The 23,281-nt window shown below is 52.3% G+C and overlaps 1 long non-coding RNA gene across 3 annotated transcripts in view; it reads left to right on the forward strand.

Annotated features, from left to right (window-relative positions):
* LOC117203678 (uncharacterized) overlaps positions 1–23,281 on the forward strand; it is a 60,391-nt gene that overhangs the window by 25,871 nt on the left and 11,239 nt on the right. For all 3 annotated transcript variants that reach the window (XR_007475627.1, XR_007475628.1, XR_007475629.1), the window contains 4 exons: positions 11,689–13,460; positions 13,848–14,058; positions 15,431–16,921; positions 18,840–21,970. This is a non-coding gene — a long non-coding RNA (uncharacterized LOC117203678). The remainder of the gene's footprint in view (positions 1–11,688; positions 13,461–13,847; positions 14,059–15,430; positions 16,922–18,839; positions 21,971–23,281) is intronic.

Consider the following 23,281-nt stretch of genomic DNA (forward strand, 5'->3'; position numbering starts at 1 on the left):
ACTGCGCTTCTTCCAGGGGTCAGTGTGGCCTGTCCTCGTCGGGGGATGTTTGAGGAGGCAGGTGGCTCTTTCTGGGGCTCTCTGAGCTCACCCTGGGCTGGAAGCAGGGAACGGGTGTGATCATTTGTGAGGTCCATTCCCCAGGATAAGGGCAGCTTTCTCGAGCAGACAGATAAGGGACCTGGCCTTTGGCTCATCTAGAAACAATTGAGGGACTTCCCTGGCGGTCCAGTGGTTAAGACTTTTCCTTCCAGTGCAGGGGGTGCCGGTTCGATCCCTGGTCGGGGAGCTAAGATCCCACATGCCTCGTGGCCAAAAACATAAAACAGAAGCAATGTTGTAACAGATTCAGTAAAAACTTTGAAAATGGTCTTTGGACCAAAAATGGTCCACATCAAAAAAAAATCTTAAAAAAACCAATTGAAATAAAACAGCAAGCTGGCAATAAAGAGTTTCCTGGGACCCCAGCGGGAGTGCCCTGTGCTGACCATTCTGAGCTTGGATTTCCAGCTTCCAGTGGAGAGAGGCGCTCTAAGAATTCTGTGGTCAGAGCCTCCAGGAGGCCTGGCCCGGGGCACCTGCCTCTTGTAGGTAGGTCGGGTGCCTGGGTTGAGAAACCCACTTAAGGCAAGCCATGGAAGGAGAGCCTGCACACATGACCTGTTCCAGAAAGATGCACGAGAACACAGTCTATTCATATGTTAGGAATAGAGAGTGGCTCATAGGGTGTTTTGTAAAGGCTCGTGCACCAGTGTCCGTCTCAATCAGGCTGACCCGTGGAGGGTGGGCAGAGGGTGGGCCAGGGCAGACCTCCCTTAATGAATGTCCTGCAGGCCTGGGGCAGAGCCCACGTTGTCACACCCCCAGATGCCGCTCCTGTGGCAGGCCTGCGAAGGAAGCGGGCCTGGAATTTTCAAGCCTCTGCTGGAACACAGCCTGGAGCTTTGTGCAGCGCTATGAAATGTTACTGTGTGATGGCCCTTGGTGGTTACCAAGCTGCTTCACTCTCTGGAAGCCCGCCTTCCTGCTCTCCACGCCCACGAGCACTGGAAGTGGGTTGAGGGCAGGGCAGGGCCACACATCCTCTGGTCCTGAAGAGCCTTTCCCCCAGCGCGGCTGCCTTTAACCAGTGAGCATCTGCAGACCCAGAAGCCTGCCTCTGCTGGGATGTCCCCAAGCGCCCCACCCCTTTCGGGGGAAACGACACCACACCTTTAACACCCCATTAAACAACCTGAGATTCCATTTTCACTCCCCTGTGGAAAGAGCCCAGCCTCTCCCCGCTCAGTCCAAAGGCCACTTTCCTCTGGAATAATTGGGGGTTGTCTCACTTCTGCCCCAGAGATGGCCACATGCCAGCCTGTTTTCTGACAGCCCTGGACACAGAGCTGCCAGCCTGGGGATTCTGCCCACTTCCTTCATCCCCTGGGGAACATCAGCCCAGGCGTCTTCCTGACAGTTCGGGACAGCAGGGGTGGGTTCATGACAGCTGACAGGTGACCACTGAACATGTGGCCCTTTCTGTCCCAAGGGACCCCCCCCCCCCCCAGCACAGCCAGGCCTTCCAGGAACCTCCTCACTGGCCACTTTCTTCTTGGGGTGCTGGCCAGCCCCTCCCTTCATCACAGGGCTCCCCCTGCCCCTCCAGCCCTCCAGGGAAATTCTGGTTTTATTGCTTAAATTACTGTTGCTTTTTTATGCTGAGGTTTGAACCCTGCTTTGGCTAAACCCCTTTTATCTGGGCAACACCTTTTGAGGGAAGGGGCAGGCGTTTCTTTAAAACCCAAAAGACCCAGGAAAGCCCAGTTAGGGCTTCTGCACCCACCCTGGAGCTCCATTTTGTCTCTCACCTGGAACACACTTTTTTCTTTCATTCTTCACAGCAGCGACTCCGTCCTGGGACAGACTCTGGGGTCCAGGAAGGGCCTGTAGGTGGATACCGCGTGTCACAGCTACCTCTCCGGGTTTTGTGATGCCTTGGCACGATTGGCCAAGTCGATGGGTGGGGTCATCCTGTCTTGGGGATGAGAGGCCATCTTGCTAAGTGTTCTTACTCGCTGCTTCTCCAGAGGCTGGTTCTTCCACTGAAAAATTCTATGCTGAGTTCATCTTTGGTTTCAGATCTGGCTGCCAGATTTGGACAGGGCAGCTTTCTCTGGTCATTTATGGCTCTTCTCCTTGCTCCGGATGGAGTCATAGCTGGTTTGGAAAAGTGAGACCCCCAAGGAGACCATTACTGGGTCTCTGTTAAAATCAGGGCCCTCCCATGTTCCAGCTGAAATCTGAGGGCAGGGCAGAGCCTCAGGGACTCCCAGTGATTCTGAGTCAGAGAGGACAACAGAGAGCCTGGCTTCCTGCAGGGTGTTGATCACACGCACACGTATACACATGCACACACGTGTGTGCACACATGCACATACATATGTGCACACACATGAATGTGCTAACAAATGCATGCAAGCATGCACACGTGCACACCCATGTATTCACGCACAAGCACACCCTTAAATGGTCCTGCATGCTTACGGTCCCACACCTAGTTGGGGTGCCCAGGGACCTGTGTACACACCAGTCCAGCTTCAGAAACAGCTGTTCTTGAAGTGTATTCTGTCCTAACTTGTAGGTGGCAGGTGAAAATGGCTACGGAAGACTGTAGCCTCCCAACTTACTTTTGTGGGATGAGAAGAGTATGAGGTCTGAAGGGTTTGGGGAAACAGAAGGACCTGAGTTGGGTCTTCACAGACAGGTAGGGTTTGAATAAGCAGAAACACGTGGGGCATTTAAGACTGGGGAGTCTGTGTAAATAAAGATTGGTGTGGGAGCTAGTAGCTTGGGTGAGAGCACGCTGGCGGGACTGGAGTGGAGGTGGGTGGAGAGAACAGGCATCGAGGGTCAGAGGAAAGGGAGCTTGGAAGTCTGCATGATGGGAGGGGCACTAGGAACCACTAACATTTCTCAAAAAGAACAAGAAGAAAAGGAAGGAATGTTGACACGTACTTACTCTTCGCAGAATTCTAAACCAGGTGCTTTACATTTATTTAGTCCTTACCATAATCCTGTAAGGTAAGGTATTATTATTCCTATTTTTACAATTGAGGCAGTTGAGGCTCAGAAGATGATGTAACCAACCAGGGCTGCCTATCTTGTAATTGATGTGGCCAACTTTCAAACCCAGTTCTCCCGAGTTCCAAAGGTCCTGTTTGTTGCCTGTATCACACTGTCTCCCAAGAAGAGAAACAGGGCTAAAATTAATTTGAGGAAAGATTAATCTAGCTGCAGTGAAGACACAGACAGATTGGAGGTGGGGGTCAGGGGACCTGCTATTGAAATAAACAAGAGTGAGATGAATGTACAAGATGAGCCTGGACCATCCTGTCAGCCCAGAAAGCATGGAAACTATCAGAGTGCACGCAGGAGCGAAAGTCCTAGTAGCCAAAGATGAGGCAATTCAGACATCAGTTACAGTGATAACTGCAAGAGATTGATTGCAATGGATTAAAATACATCAGATATGTTGAAATCGAAGCCTTTATAGCAATGCTAAAAATCAAGCGCTCCTTGGTCACTTTTGGAGAAGGTTAGGGAAGCAATTCAATCTTTGGGAAACTGCTATAAGAAGGGAAAAATCAAGCATTCATTCTGTTTTTCCATGAAGTTTCTCCTTTTTAGAAGCATTCTAGCCAATAAATGCAGGAGTTACAGAATTAGAGCATCACCACGTGACCACCTCTAAGTAGTGAATGGATTGGCATCAGTGTCTGTTAACATCAAGAAAGAACTGACCAGACTCTGTGCACCTGCTGATGGAAGGAACACCACTGCCTTTGAAGTTTTCGCCAAAAATAATCACTGAGTCTTTAGGTCTAAATATCCATTTACAGAAAAGTCAAGGGACAGAGGAACATAGCAAATGAAATCTTGGGGATGCAGTCTGAAAAATCCTGACTGTGGGATTGCTGACTGGATATTGGATAATATTCGGAAAATGATATTTTTTAAAGGAACGAGAATGGTCTTGCGGATGTGCTGAGAAAACTCTGATTTTGGGGGGATAATTTCTGTAATAATTACAGATGAAATGGTATGTTGTCTGGGGTGCAGGTTGGGGAAATGGAGCAGGATTATGGATGAAACATGACTGGCCATAAGGTGAAAACTGTTGAATTTAGGTGACAGAGGTGCATTAATTTATCTTCTCTACTTTTGTATATGTTTAAAAATGTGCTTCAAGTAGGATGGTAATTTTGGTGCAGTGAGGGTGTAAAAGTGGTGCAGGAACAAAGCATTTTTGGAAGGGAAAGATGGGTGAATTGGAGCTGGATTGGGGCAGGAAGGAGTGGGAGGCACGTGTGGAAGCTAAGCCTCTGACACCCCATCAGCGCGCAGCCGGGAACGTGGCCTGGCGTGACCCAGGCTCCCGGGAGCCAGGCCCTGACCGCAGACAAGCTCCTCTGCCTTGGGGAGCTGAGAAGTGTTCCCAGCCCAGCTAGGAGGACTATCTGTCAGTTCTTTTTTTTTTTTTTGCGGTACGCGGGCCTCTCACTGCTGTGGCCTCTCCCGTTGCAGAGCACAGGCTCCGGACACGCAGGCTCAGCAGCCATGGCTCACGGGCCCAGCCACTCCGCGGCATGTGGGATCTTCCTGGAGCGGGGCACGAACCCGTGTCCCCTGCATCGGCAGGCGGACTCTCAACCACTGCACCACCAGGGAAGTCCTTTTTTTAAACTTTTAATTTTATATTGGAGTACAGTTGATTAACACCATTGTGTTAGTTTTAGGTGTACAGCAAAGTGATTCAGTTATACATAAACGTGTATCTATTCTGTTTCAAGTTCTTTTCCCATTTAGGTTGTTACATAATACTGAGCAGAGTTCCCTGTGCTATACAGTAGGTCCTTGTTGGTTATCTGTTTTAAATAGAACAGTGTATACATGCCAATCCCAAACTCCCTATCCCTCCTCGCTACCCCCCCACCCCCCCGGTAGCCATTAGTTCATTCTCTAAGTCTGTGAGTCTGTTTCTGTTTTGTAAATGAGTTTGTTTGTATCATCTGCCAGTTCTTTTTTTTTTTTTTTTTTTTTTTGCGGTACGCGTGCCCTCCACTGCCGCGGCCTCTTCCGTCGCGGAGCACAGGCTCCGGACGCGCAGGCCCAGCAGCCATGGCCCATGGGCCCAGCCGCTCTGCGGCATGTGGGATCCTCCCGGACTGGGGCACGAACCCACGGCCCCCGCACCGGCAGATGGACTCTCAACCACTGCGCCACCAGGGAAGCCCCATCTGCCCATTCTTAATGAGCTGCTCAGTGTTCCCAGCTCTGAGGTCACCTCCTCTGTGAAGTCTCTGGCATCTTCCGGGGCAGAATCAGTCATGCCCTCCTCGGGTTCCCCCGCTCCTCTACCCTGATGGGCTTCTGCCTTGCATTCCATAGGTTGTGTTCAGTCTGTTGTTCCCAGTGCCCCATGTCCCAGTGGGGCAGAGCCCAGAGCCCTCCCCACAGGAGGCATTCAAAACCTGTGTATTGGTTATGAAACAGACTGCCCCTCGCTCCCTGGCAGGCAAGGACGCAGAAAGTGTGGGAGTGGGTGGGACCAAGGACCAGGAGGAGGAAGGCCTTAGTCGAGTTTCTTCTCAGTGACCACGCCCCCTTTTTCCCTGCCTGGCAAACCTGTAAGAATCTGCTGGGGTTGGCCCAGGAGGAGAGATGGCTGAGTCACAGGGCCGTCCTGGACCCCAGCTGTGGTCCTTCTGGTTGCCATGGTGATGGCTCGCTCTTGCTCCCCCATCGTGTGACTTGCCTGGGCTGGCCAAGGCCATTGGGTTGTGAAACTTTGGTGTCCCCCATCCCTTTCCTCTTCTGCAGTTGTCTGGGACACTCAAAATGGCAGGTTCTTGGGATTCTTGGCAGTCCCTTTGCAGGTTTCATGATGGATGGGAAGCTGAGAGGGGACTGAGATGGGCCACTGCATTGTTTGGGGTCTTCAACTGGCCCCAAAGCTTCCTCCCAGTTAAGATTGACAGCAAGAAGCACAGATCTGGGACTACAGTGGAATCTGGCTGAGGAATCCCAATTTTCTTTCCTGATGCCATTCGCCTGTGGGAAATGATTCCCAGCCTGGTGGGCTAGGAAGGCCCTGGAACCATGATCCCTTTGTTTCCGTTCAATTTAGTGGGAGTGATTTTAACAGGACCAGGTAGAAACCGTTCACTTTCCGTGCACCAGGCACTTGACAACACATTTCATTTGTGGTGATAACCGATCTGCTGTCATCCTTTAAGGAGCTCTGGTTGGTCCCCACAGAATTAGGGGGCTACTCTTAGCTTTCTTGTGCCTGGAACCCCCAGCTTCAAGTCCTTTTCCTTATTAGGTATCACTTTCTGAAGGTCAGCTGATTTCTAAGCAAGTGAACGTGATTGGAGGCCGGCTGGGGCTCAGGGTCAGACCGCAGGGCGGTAAGGGGCACTCCCTTTTCTCGTGGCCCCCGGCAGAGGTACCAGTGGAGTCCTGGCCCAGGAAATGCCACACGCTGAATGCTAGGAACATCTTGGTCGATTTCCACTGTATTTCCAGTTGTCCAGTCGCTGTCAAATTCTTCAGTGTCCCTGGAGAGCACGTCCTTGTCCAGACCCTGAGGTTCAAGCGGGACAAGTTAGCGCAAACCAGGCACCTCCTAGAGGTGTCACTTTTCCTGGCATGCGGCCCCCACAGCTTCTGAAGACCTCTTCTGGCTCCAGGGATCTCTCCTGCCTCCTTCCTACCAGTGAGACTAGCCATGGAAACTTCTAGAATGACAAATTCCAGAACGCTGGACATCGGTCACTAGGACGCACGGATGAATGTCTGTTGTGCTTATAACCACCACTACCTCCCGGTGAATCCATTCTTCATGCTGCAGATCACTCATGATAGGAAGTTCTTCCAAAACACTGAAAACTTCGGGGCTACAGTCAATGACCGTTTCCTCCCCGTTTCTCTTCAGCGAAGTAGCAGAGGGGCTGGTTTGTCTCCTCCACTCACTCATACGCCATTAGCAGGAGGAGCTGTTACATTACCTGAGCTCTGATGAGCCCCGTAACTGGAGAAGATGGGCCTTTGGGGGTGATTCAGTTTGAGATTCAATGGCCCGGTTATTCCAAGGGGCTTTATTCCTGACCTCGGGGCCCGCAGAGCGGGGTGTCCGGTCACAGGCACATCTAGGACCTGCAGGGTTGTGGAAGGGGCCCCAGGCAAGGATGGAGGAGGAAAGACCCAGCTCGCTGGAGGTCTGCCCGTTGGTTTTGCTCAGAACAATGGCCCTTAGAATGATCCGGGCCCAGATGACCGTTCTTGCACACTCTGTGGTTTGCAGCTTTAGGGGATTAATCACACTCTTCCAGCTTTTATAGTTAATTCAAAATATTCTGGAGAAAAAATTTGGCTTGTCTGTGGGTAGCTCAATGGCCTACTTCCAGGGGGTAATGGGATGGTTCCTGTCTGCTAGTCTAGATACTGAACCGCCAAGGGGCACAGGTGGCAATTTGAGGACAAATCTTATTTAAAAAAAGAAAAGAGCAGGCCTGATTCATACAGCTGTCGCCAAATGCGTTGGGTATTCACTCGTCACTCCATTCTTCATTAATGCATCCATTCTGTCTACATCCAGAATCCACGCAGAGTCCCTCTACTGCGCGTTTCCCCTGCACACACCTCGGCTGGGATGCCATCGCTGTGACTGCAGGCTCTGATTGCTTTTTGTTTCTTGCTCCATTTGCACTGAGGTGGAAGAATCGCCCCTTTTCTTTCCCAGGGCCAGCGTTCCCACCTGCCTCCTCAGGGTCTGATGTTCTTCCTCTACTGGCTCTTTTCCAACATCGTTCAAGTGTGTTTCAACCTTTTCCCTCTAAAAATGTTGCTTTGGGATCCCTAACCTCCCGGCTGTGATTTCTTCCCTCTCCTCGCATCCCCAGCCCAAATATTCCAGGGTTGTCCCCCAACCTCCCCTTCCCATGGACCTTTATCAGCCCTCCACACCCCTGAAACTGCCCTCACTCGGGGCACCGCTGGCCTCCAGATAAATACATCCAGTGGCCACTCCCCGTCCTCCCTTGTTGGACAGTTCTGCCCTCCGACCCCTCCCTGCTAGGGGCACTCCGGTCCCCGGCTCTGGTGACCACACGTTCTTGTGGTTTCCTGGCACCTTTCTGGTTGCTCTTTACTGCCTTCTCTTCATCCTCAAACATCGGTGCTTCCCGGGGCTCTGTTCAGCATTTGCCTGCATCCCGGCTTATAGTCACATCCCAGCTACTCCCCAGACCTAGGGCTCTCCTCCAGGCCGAGTCCCCTCCACCTGCCACCTGGACTGTCGGCAGCGCCTGTTCTCCACGTACGCATCTCGTTCCTCCAATTCATGTTCCACAGTGAAACCAGAATGATCTTTCTAACCTGCGGTTTGTCACGTCCCTCTTCCTTCAAGGATCTCAAGGTCACCTTTAAGATCTAAAGTCGAAAGTATTTAACCTGATTTACTAGACGTTTCATGATCATCCTTGCTCTTCTCCAGCTGTGTTTTCTTTCTAGAAGGCTCTTTCCAAGATTGGGCACCTGGCTAGCAATGATCAGGCAGTAACAGACTGAATTGTGTCCCCGCCGCCCGCCAAACCCCAGGACCTCAGAATGAGACTGTATTTGGCCATAGGATCTTCTTAAAAATATATTTTATTTATTTATTTATTTAATTTTTGGCTGCATAGGGTCTTAGCTGCGGCTCACAGGATCTTCATTGTGGCATGTGGGATCTTTCCTGGCCGTGCATGGCCAGGCTCTTCGTTGCAATGCACGGGCTTCTCTCTAGTTGTGGCGTGTGGGTTTTTTTTTCTCTCTAGTTGTGGCGCGTGGGCTCTGTACTTTGTGGCACACAGGCTCTCTAGTTGAGGCACGCATGCTTAGTTGCCCCCGCCCTCCCCAGCATGTGGGATCTTAGCTCCCTGACCAGGGATCGAACCTGCGTCCCCTGCATTGTAAGGCAGATTTTTTTACCACTGGACCACCAGGGAAGTCCTGGCCATAGGATCTTTAAAGAGATAGTTAAGTTGAAATGAGGTGGTTAGGATGGGCCCTAATCCAGTATGACCGTGGCCTTTAAAGAGGAGGTTAGGACACAGGCACAGAAGGAAGACCATGTGGAAGACACAGGGAGAAGATGGCTGCCTGTAAGCCAAAGAGAGAGGCCAGCCCCACCAGCATGATAATCTTGAACTTCCGGTCTCCAGAACTGTGAGAAAGTAAGTTTTATCGTTTAAGCCACCCATCCTGTGGCACTTTGTTATGGCAGCCCTAGTAAACTAACACATACGCTGCAAGCCTATGTAATTTCACCTAGTCAAGGCGGCGTTCCTTGACTCACCCTCATAAATTCTTCCCATACCCTCGATTTCCCTTTGCAACGCTTCTAATGTGTGGAATTACTCTTCAGTGACTGTGTTCCTGGCAAGTCATTAAGCTTCTATGAGAGCAGAAACTTGTGTTTGTCCTGTATGGCTGTATCCAGTGTTTAGCACATTATCTGGTATCTAGAAGACATACCAGTAAGTATTGGTTGCATGACCAACTGAATAGTGACAAGTGAACAGATTTTAAAGTATTAATAGGATGATCCTCTGAGCTGGAAGATTGCCCACTTCATGGAAGCTACATTGACCACAGATTTGGAATGTACCTGTTGGGTGTGAGGAAGGTGATGGGGAATCTTGATTCCTTGGTCTTGTTTACATCCTTTGCATGGCTTCTTGTTTAGGTGTAAAGTGAAATGAAAGCAAATTTTTAAAATATTATTAAATTTTAATTTAAAAATATTATTACAAGAAATGGTGTAGCATTTGGGGAAATAATGAGAGGGCACTAGGGTAAGATGGGAACAGGGAAGATAATTCCGGGAAGGGAGGCAAGGAAGACGGTCTTCACCTTTGACTCATTTTCCACAGGGTCTTCCTGGAATAAGAAGGGATCCAACAGGCTGCTCCTGTTTGGTAGCTATTGAGTGAGGCAAAGATGTAGGGGGAAGGATTCCAGAAGGTTCCATGACACATAACTCAGTGTGCCTGTGTCTAGACCCGGTTTCTTCTTGCCCTGACAACTGAGGAGGGAGGCGTCACGCTTCCTGAGAACAGGAGGATAAACAGGTTTCTCTGTCCCTCCTTTCCCACTTTCTGGAGGCTTCCCTCACCTAACCTTTAGGGTGATCCCTCTATCCTAGGAACCCCCATGCTTCTGCCCCAGGGCTGGGCTCTTGCCCACATTTGCATCATGTGACCCCTCTCTGCAGTATTGAACTGAGGTGGGCGTGTGTGAGCCAATCAAATTCTCACCCCAGGGAGGTTGGACTTGGGATTCAGAGATGGCCAGCTGGCTTCTGCACGCGGCTGGGTGTGGGGGACATACATGTACGATCCTAAGAACTGGCGGGTCTTCGTGTGCAGCTTTGAGGGCTGAGAAGTGGAGGGTGCTGGGCTGGAGAGACGGAATGAGGCAGAGGGAGGAGCAGGGTGGGGAGCTGGAAGAGCCTGGGGGTGACATGGGTGCTTGAAGATTTTCTAGGTCCTTGTTCTAGAACTTTCCCAAGGCCCACTTGAGTGGATTCCCATGAATCACCTCTCTGTCTTTATAGTACATCCCTCTTTTTCTCTTAAGTGGCTTGAGATGGTTTACCTTACTGTGACCAAAGGCACCTTGAAATCGTTCCCTCTGTCTCTTCATCCTTCTTTTCTCTCTCCTGCCCACTTCTCTCTTCCTCTCCTCTTGCTTCTCTCTTTTTTTTCCCTTCCTTTCTAGTCATTGGGGCTAAATGGAGGGGCAGTGTTGGGAGCAGAAGGCTCCAGGCTGCAGCAATCAGGGTCCTTCTCTCGTCTGAGGCTCTGGGGTTCAGTTCCTCCCAGGTTCAGCCATCAGGTGAGAGGCCTCCAGTCTCCTTTTAGTCACATTCCCAAGTCTAGATCTGTTTCTCTGACCTAATAAACGTATTTTTCTCATGTGTTCTCAAGTTAAAACCATACCCTAGTGATGGAAATAAGCACTTTTTTGTATCTTTATATATATAAATATATATGGGGACATTTTCATTTATATTTTTATATGTATGGCTTTTCCCCAACAGATCCTCAAAGAGATATTAGCTCCTACGGAGGGTCCTATTGTCCTCATTTGGTAGAAGTGACACAGCAGGCGTGTGTGTATCTAGTTTATATACAGAATAGAATCACAGTAGTGCAATTTTAATGAACAGGGAGGAAATAAAACCCTTTAAAACACTTTGCTTGATCAAAATTTCAAGGCCCCATACTTCTTATTTGCTAACCCTCCTGGAAGAAAAGTGCTACAGTAATGACCAAAGCGTGCTGAGTTTGGCATCTCTTTATTAAAAATGTTGTTGTCATTTAAAGGAGTTTAATTTGAGCATCTAGCAGCAGCCCGTCTCCCTTTAATTACAGCCTTCCGTTTCTGTGGCTAGCTGCACTGCGCTCAGGAGAGCCACAGGGCGATGTGACGGCGGGGCACGAGCAGGGGAAGCCTTTCTGGGAGGGTTTCAATCGCCTTTATCTGGCTTATTTTTGCTTTCTTAGTAAATGTACACTTCGAATACAGGGCGAACAGTTGGATCCCCAGAGCAGTGCTTGGTGTGAAAGCCTATAATTATTTATTTTTCTCCCCTGACAGAACTTCCTTTGAGTCTTTGTCATCTCGGTCTCCTGCCCTCCCCGTGCTCTTGCTTTTTGCCTGCTGAGTTGTGAGAATCAAAGATCATCACACAGATGGAAAAAACAGGGATGCGAGCAGGTGCTGGTGCTGGTGGTTGACCGGTCACAGGGCCAGTGGATTCTATCCCCCGTCCCCTACGGACTCATCCTATCCTCACATCCACCGCCTGCCTCTCCGCAGCCCTGTCTCCTCCTAAAGACTGTCTTCAGGGCATGTCCAGCACAGGTGACTCATGGTCCCTCCACTGGTGCCAGATGTCAGCTGTCCCTCGTTCTCTGGCGCCAGCATTTGTGGGAACAGCCTCTATGTCTATCCTGCATGAACTTGGGAGCAGAACTCAGAAAGCATCCCCTCACGCAAGAGCAGAAGTCTGCGTAGTAGGATTTCCAGAAGCTCTCCCAAGGGAGGCGGTGTGGGCGTTTACATCACAGCAAACTGCTTAAAGATCCATTTCAGGTGTTTCGCTTCTCGAAAAGCTTTTTCTATCTCCCTGTCCCCAGGAAGTGCCCGACCTGGGTGGCGGTCCTCTCCTCTTTCATTACCAGCGGAGCAGCCCTGCCCAGCCTCCACTCCCAAACTTGCAGAAAACTCTGTACAGACCATAGTGAAACAAAGAGTGACGGGGTTAACTAGACCTACTTTCATTTTAAAAGGCCGCTTTATGATCATTTCTGATAATCATGTCATTCACCATAAGTGACTTATCAAAATATTTTTTTCAAAGAGATGTCTCTGCCTAAGAAAAATAATAATTTTTATTTCACTACTGAGTTTTTAATTGGAGGTTGTAAACGTCGTGTCATATTTAACGCTCATTAGACTCCCTCCCTTTGGATTCCAGTAAACATCACACTGTCTGTTAATGTGCTCAGGAGATCCTGTTTGGATGCCAAGCACTGACCTGGAAAGCTGGCTGGGGCAGGAACTGGTATGTAGAGGAAGCGTGGAAGAGGGGCCCTTTGGAGGGAGGAAGAGGTGCTACCAGCACACATCTGGATGCTGATTCCACTTCCCTCCTGCCTCCCTTCAGGGCCTTCCCGTTGCTTCCAAGGAAAAGCCCACACCTCTTAGCTAGGTGTGCAAGGCCCCCGCCCACAGTTGAGCATCAACTGGAATTTCAGACCTCACCTCCTACCATTTCTCTGCACCTTAACCAAGCTGAGTATTCCCGTGTAATGCCATTCATTGGGTGTTCTTAATGTGGTCCCTTACACTACTGAGCGCTCTAGGGTCTTGTAACAACTGAGGGCACGCCCTGCTCCTGCAGCCCCATCCCATCCATGGAGGGCAAACCTTTAAGCTGCGGCAGGCTAGTCTCCTGGGCCTGGATCCCTGAGGCTTCCCCACCAGCACGGTTACCTTGGAAACCGTGCAACCCTGCCCCCCACACCCTCGGAGGTGGGCGTGAGTAGCAGGGTCAGAAGCCATAGTGTCATTGCGTATTGATTCAACCAGGTTGTGGAAATAATGGGTTAACACTGGACTGGATGAGAATTTGTCCCAGTAACCTGGGCCATGTTGCCAGGCCTTTGAGGTGCAGCATGAGTTCTCTTACCCTCAGGCCATCCCCCGAATTCCTGGCCTGTCACCACGTACCTTGCAGTGGTGTCTGTCCTGGACCTGCGTCAGAGGCCGAACTCTGTTGCGTCCTGCAGTGAAGCCTGGGTTAGATGCTGCTGGGGAAGGACCAGAGGAGAATCATCTTGGGACCTAACCTCTGGCACTGCCAGGTATGTCCCCCTCTCTCTGATATGCACCTGTCTCACCTCCAGCCCTGCCAGCCAGGGAGCTGGGAATGGGAGCTGTGGGGAGCTCTAGCCTCCCCGAGGCCTGGTCCAGCTTGTTCTGACCTGTCACTAACATCTCCTCCAACACCAGAGATATTTCAGAGGCTCTAAACAGCTCACCTTTAATACCACCCTATTCATATGGGAACCAGAAGTGGGAGGGTGGAGCCATGAGCGGGGCCTGGCCCCAGGTCCTGGGGGTGGGTTTGGAGCAGCTGCTAACCTCTCTCCCTGTGATGTTTTCTCTTTTAGTCTCTAAGACTTGAGCTGGCAGTGTTATTCTCTTTCTTCAACATTCCTGTGGCCTCTCCTTCCTCTTCCCCCACCCAGACTAATCATGAAGGTTCTGGAAGGCCCGTGGGCACTTCGCGAAGCCTGAGGGTTTTGCTGACACCATGAATCTCTCTAGCAAACCTTGGCTGAGTCACACAGAGGCTCTGGATGAACGTTCCCAGCTTCTCTGCCCCTTCCACTGCTGTCCATGGAGCTCTGCAAACTCATCTCCCACTTAGGGGTCTTTTCACCCCCTTTCTGCCAGGAGGTAAGAAATTTAGCTTGGATTTTCCCAGAACTCTTTCCTCCAACAGACCTGCCTCCCCTTTCTGGGAAGACATCTTTGCTTGAAAATTTGGGGCCAAGAGAAGAGTGCTCACACCCACCTCCCAAGCTGATTCCAGAACCAAGGTTCCAGCTACCCATTCCAAGTCCCTCTCACTCCGAGAGGCTGTTCCCATTGCCATGACCCCATTGCCACACCCGTGGACACCAGAACAGCTCTGCAGCTTGGCAGCTTCCACCTCTGGCTCTGTGGGACCCTAAATGGGATTGAGGCACAGAGGGACCTTGCAGCAAAGTTTGGAGATCCAAGATGGTAGCCTCTCCCACTTTTCTCCTTATCTTTTCAGCCAGGATATGAAGCAGAGTGGGTAGGAGAGAGCCCAAAGGACCCACCTTGTTATTTTTTCAGCCATTGAAAGTGACTCATGGCCCGTAGTAAAAATGACTCTCTTGCCTGGGTTGACTGCAGCTGGGGGTTGGGACTTACTCTACACCCTTAGCTGTGGCCAACTTGGCCACCATCCCCTTAAAGCGAGCACACGTGAGCATAGGAGATACCAAGGATGTTCAGATTCATCTTCAGGTGTTTGTGAGAAATCTAAACTTCAGAGGTGGGACTAGAAGGAAACTCAGGCGTTAGATGCTCCCTCCGACCCGCAGTCCTGGGCTAGCAGCTGTGCATCCTCGCCTCTTCTGGGAGTTGGCGATCTTGGCTCAGACCGTTGGGATGGCGCCAAGTGGACACCCCCTAGGCCAGCGTGCGGCACCCTCTCTGCCTTAGTAGCTACTTCTTGCCTTCCCACACAATTTTTCTGCCCTTTTAACTCCTTCTTTCCTCAAGACCCCTCCCCTTCTTCTCCACCCCCACCCCCAGCCTCCACCAGGATTTGAGAAGTTTCTTCTGGCATCTTGTGAGCTTTCGCTGCCTCTGGATATAGTCGTGAGCCAGCCACACCCGTCCACTCCGCTGCTTGGTGGAATGAAGGGGGGCGGTGGTGATGCTCTGCTCTTGGGGAGACTTGTCTTTTCCTCTTATTTTCTTTAAGTTCCTAAAACCAATCGGAACCATTGCAAATTGCAAGGGGGTGATTTCTCCCCAAAGTCCTCATCAGTATCACATTTGAGATTCAGAGCCTCTGTGCTAGCATAACACTGACCTTATTATGATATAAACAGTTCTCCGTGCCCTCCCCTCCAGCCCCAGAATGCACACACACTTCCTGACTTGGGGTTACCTTGCAAAAACCCCTCTCTGGCCACAGGACAGGGGGGAGGGTGGGGGCAGGGCAGCACTGCCGCACTGAAGATTGGAAATGACTTGGAGAGGGTCTTCTCCGAGACCTGTCATTTTACAGACGCGAAGCCTGTGACTCGGAGAGGTTAAGTGATTTGCCAGATCCCACTGTCGACAAATTCGCTGCAGAATTGGGAGTGGAATCCGTCCCTTCTGACGCCTTCCCTCCCCTCCACGGAGTAGACAGGTGCACTCCCTTGGCTGGGGCAGCCCCCGAGACCTCTGGGGCGGGTGGAGTCCAGCCTTGCGACACCCCTGTCTTCGTACCTGGCCTCCTCCCCTCCCCGTCCTCTGGGAACCTGCCTTGTCCAGAGGCAGCCACACACCCTTGTCCCAGGAGATTTGTCTTTCTGTTGCTTCCACCCGGAGGGCCTGGTTCCACCTCTGGGGGTCAGTACCGTCATTCTGGTCCTCCTACAGTGACGACAGTCCTCACGGGAACCCAGAGGTCTGTCCTTCTGTTGTCTCTTCTCCAGGTGAAGTAACCCTGCTTCCTGCCTATGATTCTGACACCAATTCCCGTGGGTGTGTTTTTTTTCTCCCACCAAGTATTTTTTTTTACACCACCAAGCAATTAACTCAGTTCTGACACTACTTGGAGACAGCGTCAGATCCCACAGATGAAGGGCTCAGCCCCACAAGACTGCGCCCCCCAACCTTCAGATGCCAATTGCAAGTCCAGGTTGTCAGCGGTGACCCACCAGCTGTCTAGTGGGCATTCTCACAACCACCTCCTTGGGTTCGATTAATTTGCTAGAGCAGCTCAGAAGTCAGACAAGCATTTTACTTACTAGATCACTGGTTTATTATAAAAGGATTAACTCAGGAGTCAGATGGAAGGGATGCATAGGGCAAGCATGGGGAAAGGGGCACAGAGCTTCCATGCTCTCTCTGGGGGCCGCTCCCCCAAATCTGTGTTCACCAACCCAGAAGCTCCCCAAACCATGTCCTTTGGGGTTTTTCTGGAGGTTTCATTGCGACTGATTAAATCGTTGGCCATTGGTGATTGACTCAAACTCCAGCTCCGCCCCGCTCCCCAGAGGCTGGGGGAGGGACTGGAATTTCCAACCCTCCAGGCACCCTATTCACATAACAGAGACACCTTTATGGCTCTCCTCCAGTAGGTAATCCCAAGGGTTTTGGGAGCTCTGTGCCAGGAGCAGGGACTCAGACCAAATTTATATTTCCTGTTATAAATCACAGCATCACAGTCCTTCATCGTGGGAAGCCTGGCGTCCAAGGGTCCCCTTCCCCGTCCGTGCGGCTGCCCTGTACTTTCCGACCACCCCAGCGCAGCTGAGCAGGAGAGGAGGCCACCGTGCTTGCGGGTCCAGCTCCGGGAGCCGCCACCACCTGCCAGCGCCACTTCCCCAGCTGTTCCTGTGCTCGGCAGTGTGGCCGGAGCCGAGCCAGCCAGGGTATGAGCCCTGAGCCGGACGGGGATCCAGATCCTGGAAGCAGGAGAGGAGCGGCGGCCAGCGCCTGGCACGGGGGACGGCAACTCCGCCAGCCTGGCTCTGGGAGAAGCGCGAGGACAGCTCTGCTCCTGGAGGTGACAGATAAAGAGGGCGAGCGGGGGCCCCTCTCCTCGGCAGTTAACAGGCTGGGGTGACGAGAGTGGACGCTTCAGTTGTGTGGCCAGGGCACTGGGCCATCCAGGGGGCCAGTGGCACGGTTCCCACAAAAGGTTGAGCAGTTGGCGTTTCTGGTTGAAAAGCCAGCTTTGAAGGGTGATTTCTCAGCTTTGCTAATTAACGAGAAGCAGAGATTTCAGGTTGCCAAACGGGGCTCCCTCTGGCTAGATGCACATTTTTGTGCTCTCTCGCTCCCTTGCTTTTCGTGCCTTTAAGTCTTTGAAAAAGACTGAAAAGAATAATAATAATAAGCCTTTCGGTAGGCCCCAATTTTCAAATTTGATAGGAATGCACAGGGCTGAACAAAGAGCTCCAAGAAGTGCCCAGCCCCATCCCTTGCCTTTGGAAAGCGCTGAGCCCACACCCTCTGTCCCCTGGCCTCCCTGATACAGTCAGCCTTCAACAGAGGCTGCATGGTCTCACTGCTCTTAAAAATCCCGAAGAGCCCTGAGTTCCCCTTAGGGTAGACTCCAAATGCCCCAGCCCTGGCATCCAAAGTCCTCCATGGTGGTTTTTCACTCTTCCAGGACAAAATAAGTCCAGCTTCCAAAGGGACAGACATTTCCCAAGGGGATGTGATGTTCTTGTCCTCAAATCCTTTAGGGGTTGGTGGGGGCACTGGGTGGCAGTCGGATTCCTCATCTATAAAATCAGGAGCCTTTAGAGTAGACGGATGCCCAGGCCCAACCCAGGCCAATCCACTTGCCCCGTTTTCACATTCCTGTGTCTGATTCAAATGTGCACAATGGCTGAGAACCACCGGGCCCATGACCCCCAGGGTCCCATCCAGCTCCAAACGTCTGTGTTTTTATAATTTATTGAGTGTCTACTATCATTCCAGGGTCAAGTTAATTTGATATACGATCTGCCCTTGAATTGAATTAAAACCAGCACCGAGAGGGGGATCACGGGCGTGGAGGAACCGGCTTGTGGAGGCCGGGGCTTGGGACCAGGGGTTCCTAGTTCTCGTCTTGTCCCGGGGCCTGTCACTCTCTGTGAAAGCAGAGACATCAGTTTCCCTTTCTCAATCCGTTTCCGCATGTGTCAGATAGTGTGTTGCCACCTCAGCAAAATTTTCACGAATGCAAAACCCGGGTAGAATATCCAGCCGTGCATCAGCCTCTGATGAATTCAGCCAGCAGGTTGGGAGCTGTCTCCCTCCACAGAAGTTTCCTGCACTCTCAGTTTCTTTAGCCCCTCATGGTACTGTTATTTGGGGTTGAAATGAATTTAAATGCTGCATGAGATTTTTTAAAAAATCAATTCATGACGCCTCATGAAGAAACTAAAGTCCCTCTGGACTGTCACTAAGCTGGTCCCTTTGTTTCCATCCAAGAAGGCTGGGCCCTTGGTCACATGCCCCCAGTGAGGCCAATATTTCACACGTTGGCAGAAGTGGGACCAGGGCTTTGGGGTCTCACAGACTGCCGCTTCTCAGCCATGTGACTTTGAGGACATTACTTAAACTTTCAAAATCTCCACTTACTCTCTCTAAAATAGGAATAAAATGAAATGGTGGAATTTCCCCGGGTTCTGTGAGAGGATAAAATCATGGAACTCTAGGAACCCCTTTTCCTCCCTCGGAAAATGCAGGAAGTGGTGTCTGGCCACCTCAAGAGATGCTCAGCCCTTTAGAACCATTACTCAAAGAAAGATGCTTCTTAGCAACCGGACCTGGCTTCTGGCAGGGGCTTCCTGCTAGCTGTTCTCTATGCTGCTCAGGCTGCCCTCACACCTTGCAGGCATCCCAGCCACACCCATCCTCACCCATCCTGGAGCTCAGCCATTCACAGAGGTGTTGTCCAGGCTGCAGCACTTTTAATTCTTCCCCCGCAGGAACATCAGACGCAGCCTGCCTGAGTTCCCAAAGTGAACCCCAGGAATGCAGATGAAGAGTAGAATGCTAACATGTGGGCTGATGCCTCCCGCCAGGTACCAGGTTTGTTTTTTTATTCACCGACTCTGCGCATCCCTTTTATCCTTGAGAGCTCATTCATGGGGGAAGGTTTGGGCCCAATTTTATTTTTCTTCTGCATGGTCGCTGTGGGCTGTTCTCCATCCATTTCCTCATTAGCATCCCTGTTCCCCCTTCCCCCATGCCTCTGCATCGCTGCTTGGAGGGCGGGTCCGTGGCTTCTATAATTCTGTGCTCTCTGCATGGCAACCAGGTGACTGACCCCTCTTTAAAGCTCAAAGGGCCGTTGCTTAAAGCTTTCTCTGAAAAACAGCGCCCTGCCCATAGTCGAGCTCAATGGTTGTTGGAACCAAGGAGAACCTTTGAAGATGCCCTCTCCTCGCCACTGGCCTCTACAAAGAAACAGACCTTTCTGACCACAGCCTCTCCACGGAGTTTGCCCTACTTAGCTAGCCCGAGGACGGCTGACTCTGAGTCAGCTTCTCCACGGTCTCTGCCTCTCGGCTGTCCTGGTTTATATAATATTCAGAGTTTGGGCTGTTAGCTAGCTGTCCCCCTTCAGTCTCAGACCTGGGATTGTGGCCGAGAGAGGTGGGCAGGGCCCAGCCGTTTCCCCAGCTGTGGACACCATCCCAGAGAAGGCCCCCGTTTTAGCTGCAACACAGCAGAGGGGGACAAGCAAGGACACTGGTGGCCACCATTCAATCCATTTCTTCAAGCCTCAATTTCTTTATTGAATGTGAGGTTGAGAAGCGTGGCCCATGAAGTCAACCGGGTAATGAGGTAAACATCCAGCATGATGTGCGTACGTGGTAGGTGGAATGGGTTGAATAGTGAGCCCCCCAAATTCATGTCCGTCTGGAACCTCAGAATGTGACCTCATTTGGAAATAGGGTCTCTGCAGATGCAGTTAAGGTAAGGATGGAGATGAGATCGGCCTGGATTAGGGTGGGTCCTGAGTCCAATGAGAGTGTCCGTATAAGAGACAGAAAAAGACACAGGGACACAGAGAAGGCGGCCGTGTGAGGACTAGAGGCAGAAATGGGAGTGTTGCAGCCACAAGCCAAGGAATGCCAGGAGCTGCCAGAAGGTGAAAGAGGCCACAGAGGTTCTTCCCTAGAGAGGGTGGCCCTGCTGACACCTTGGCTTTGGGCCTCTGGCCTCCAGACTGTGAGAGAGACATTTCTGTTGTTTTTAAGCCACCAAGTTCGTGGTGACGTGTTACAGCAGCAACAGGAGACTAATACAGGATGTTCTTAAGGGACAGCTATTACCTTCTTTCTTTTTAGGAGAAGACTGGACTGTTTAGAGACTTGCTGGGAAAGGAGGAGGGGAGGGCAGTTGGAGGGAGGATCCAGCTGGGGACAGAGGGGCCCGAGGGGGAAGGCTTTGCAGGGCAGGGCAGGGCAGGGTGTGCGAGGGCGGAGGTGCTGGGAATTAACGCTTTGAGGAGTTGACCTGCCCCTTCCTATGTTTCCTGCTCCCACCCACACCGACACACTCCCCGGGGAGTAGGGGTGGGGACACAGTGCATTCCATAGGTTCAGAAAGTCAGTGGACACCCCAGAGCCCCTGGCCTCCTGAGCCAAGACTGGACGATGTTCAGAGGTGGCTTAACTGAGTCTGGACCTGCAGTCTCCGCAGGTGAAGGCTGAGCAGCTGGGTGGGGGTGCCCACCTGGCCGTGACCCGCTCGGCTGCCGTGGGGCACAGGTGCCAACGTAGCAGAAGTTGACAGAGGCCCCAGTGCAGTTTGCTAAGTTACAAGGGACCAAACTGCGGGGACCCCTGGTATTTGGGGTGTGTTTAACCTTTGCAAGCTTCTGGCAAGGGACACGCAGCAGCGCTTACCCGGCACGTCTCTGCGGTGCCTGGGAAGCAAAGCCTGCTGTCTCCAGGTTGTTTCACACGGTGTAGCCTGGGCTCCCGAGCCTGACTTGGTTCCATCAGGAGGGGAGGTGTGGCCCCCGCTTCCCACACCACGGGGTCAGTTACATGCAGCTCACTTGTGTCGCTTTTACGGGTCTCAGAAGCCAAGGGCAGTCCGTTCTCTCCCTCATCCTTGTTACTGTCTCCATCTTCAAGAGTTTGGTTCTCAAACACTGGACCAGCTTTGAAGAGACGAGGCTGGAAGAACTAAATCTCCAGTCCCGCCAGAGGGCTACGTGCCGCAGCTCCCGCGCCCGCCGGGGAGAGAGACTAGGGTGCAGCCATGAGAGGTTGGACCCGGGCCTTCCCTGTCGGGGGCGGCCTGCTCTGACCTCAGCCTTGCTCCCCGGGAGAGCACCCCCAGCACAGCCTCACACGGGGCTGGAGCCCCGGGGCAGCCAGACCTACCGGTGGTTCATGCGGGAGCTCTCTCAAAGGCAACGGTGAGGCAGGGAATGCCAGGCAGGAAGGAATGCTATCAGATTCACCTTTTTAAAAAGATCGTCTTGGGACTTCCCTGGTGGTGCAGTGGTTAGGACTCTGCGCTTCCACTGGAGGGGGCCCGGGTTCCATCCCTGGTCGGGGAACTAAGATCCTGTAAGCCGAGTGGCATGGCCAAAAAAAAAAAAAAAAAGGAACGTCTGTGGGTTTGAGAGAACAGATGAACATGGGGGACAGTGGAGGCAGGGGTGCAGGTGAGGGCGAAGCAGAGAGCAGCCTCGATGAAGACAAAGGTGAGAGCCGGTTCAGAGGTGAACTCGGACCTGAGTCAGCGGACTGCACGTGCGGCAAGGGGGTGAGTTTTCACGCACAGACCCTGCGCGCTCCTGGATAAATCAGACCAAGTACACAGCAGGCATGAGAGAAAAACTTGCTCGGTCCTTCCCCCTAGCGCCCACCCAGAGCCTCACCTGCACCACGTCCTACATTTCCCACCCCTCCCCCTCCACGCCTGGGTCTGCAGCTCCAGCAGCCAGGCTCCCTCCCCGACTTTTTTTTTTTTCCAGTTGAAAATACTGCAGATGTCACCGATGGGCCAACCCAGACTTGTGACTCTCTAACTCTACGGAATGTGTAATTATAGCAACACAAGCGTCAAATTACCAAGGACAAGTAGCTGCAAAGTAATTATATGATTCTTTGTTGCTGGGAGGGTTTGGGGTTTTTTCCCCCTTTTTAAGCTGATTCCTTTTAAAAGCACCCTTTTGGTGGGTGGGCGGGGAAAGCAGGTGGCAGATGGGCCAGAGGGTGAGAGAGAATGGTGAGGGAGTTCTATCCGCTGCTCCCCCAAGGGCCCCTCTCCAATGGCATCACCCCACCCTCCTGGAGAAGGAGAGGGGAGAGCTGAGAGGGGCTGGTGGTGCCAGGGGTAGACAGGTCAGTGAGATGGGGTAGGAGTTGGGGAGGAAGAGGGGGTGGGTGGTTATTCCTGGGGGGCTCTGGAACCATCACGAAGAGGTGCAATGGTCCCCTATGCTTATGTCCTCAACTAGTGCCCCCAGCGCCTCTGTCCCACCCCATAACATGCTCCCCGTGGACCCTTCGGCCTCTGCAAAAGCCAAAGGGTGCCATCAGAGGGGGGACCTTGGTCTTTGTACCAAGCCCCAGCGACAGATGGGAGGATTGCAGTCCTGGCTCTGAGCACCACCCCGGTGGACTGGAAGATGGGGAGGGATGCGTCTGTGTGCAGCCTTCCCCACCCAGCTCACTGTCCGCAGGTGCCCCGTTGTTCGTGCTGTAGTCGTCTCTCCCCTGCTCCCCGGCCCTGGCAGCTGCTTAACCAGTGACAGTCCCACTGTGGCCCCCGCCGGGCTCAGCCCCAAGCTGCCATCTGCATGTGCCCGGCGGATTGGACTGAAGTGGGACTTGGCTCTAGAGGCGGGAACCCTGGTAGGGGAGGACTGTGTGGTCCCCCTTGTTCTCCAGTGAGTGCCAGGCTGCCAGTGGTTACCTGGAGGCAGGCCAGCCTCCGAGGTGCTGTGCAGGGACCCATCCTACGAGTCCTGTGCTTCTCCAGCAGATCCTTGTGCCATCTTTGAGATGACATCGTCTGCCCCCCACCTCTCATCCCCTGTGTGCGCTGTTATTAATTTGCACTCACCTGACCTAATGCCTTGGAACGGTTTGGTCAGCTCCCTGCACGTGTGTGTGCGTGGATCCTTTCTCCCCCACTGGACCCCGCGGTGCTCGCGCCAGCATGGGGCGCCACGTGCCCAGCTGGTGCTCTGTCCACAAGGCGCTGCGTCTTGTGAGCGTCCTCAGACATGCAGCGCAGCCACTGTTGAAAACGCTCTCTCCTTCACACCCATTATGGTTTAGATTACAGAGCAGTTCTCCCGACCAGCAGCTGTGTAATTCACAGGTGGCATCCGTTCACCTTGCTGGTGGCGTTCGGCAGACCCACACTTAGCAGAGCCCAGAAGGCCGAAGTAGGC

The sequence above is a fragment of the Orcinus orca genome, chromosome 2 (assembly GCF_937001465.1).
Source record: "Orcinus orca chromosome 2, mOrcOrc1.1, whole genome shotgun sequence".
In the NCBI taxonomy this organism is placed as follows: Eukaryota; Metazoa; Chordata; class Mammalia; order Artiodactyla; family Delphinidae; genus Orcinus; species Orcinus orca.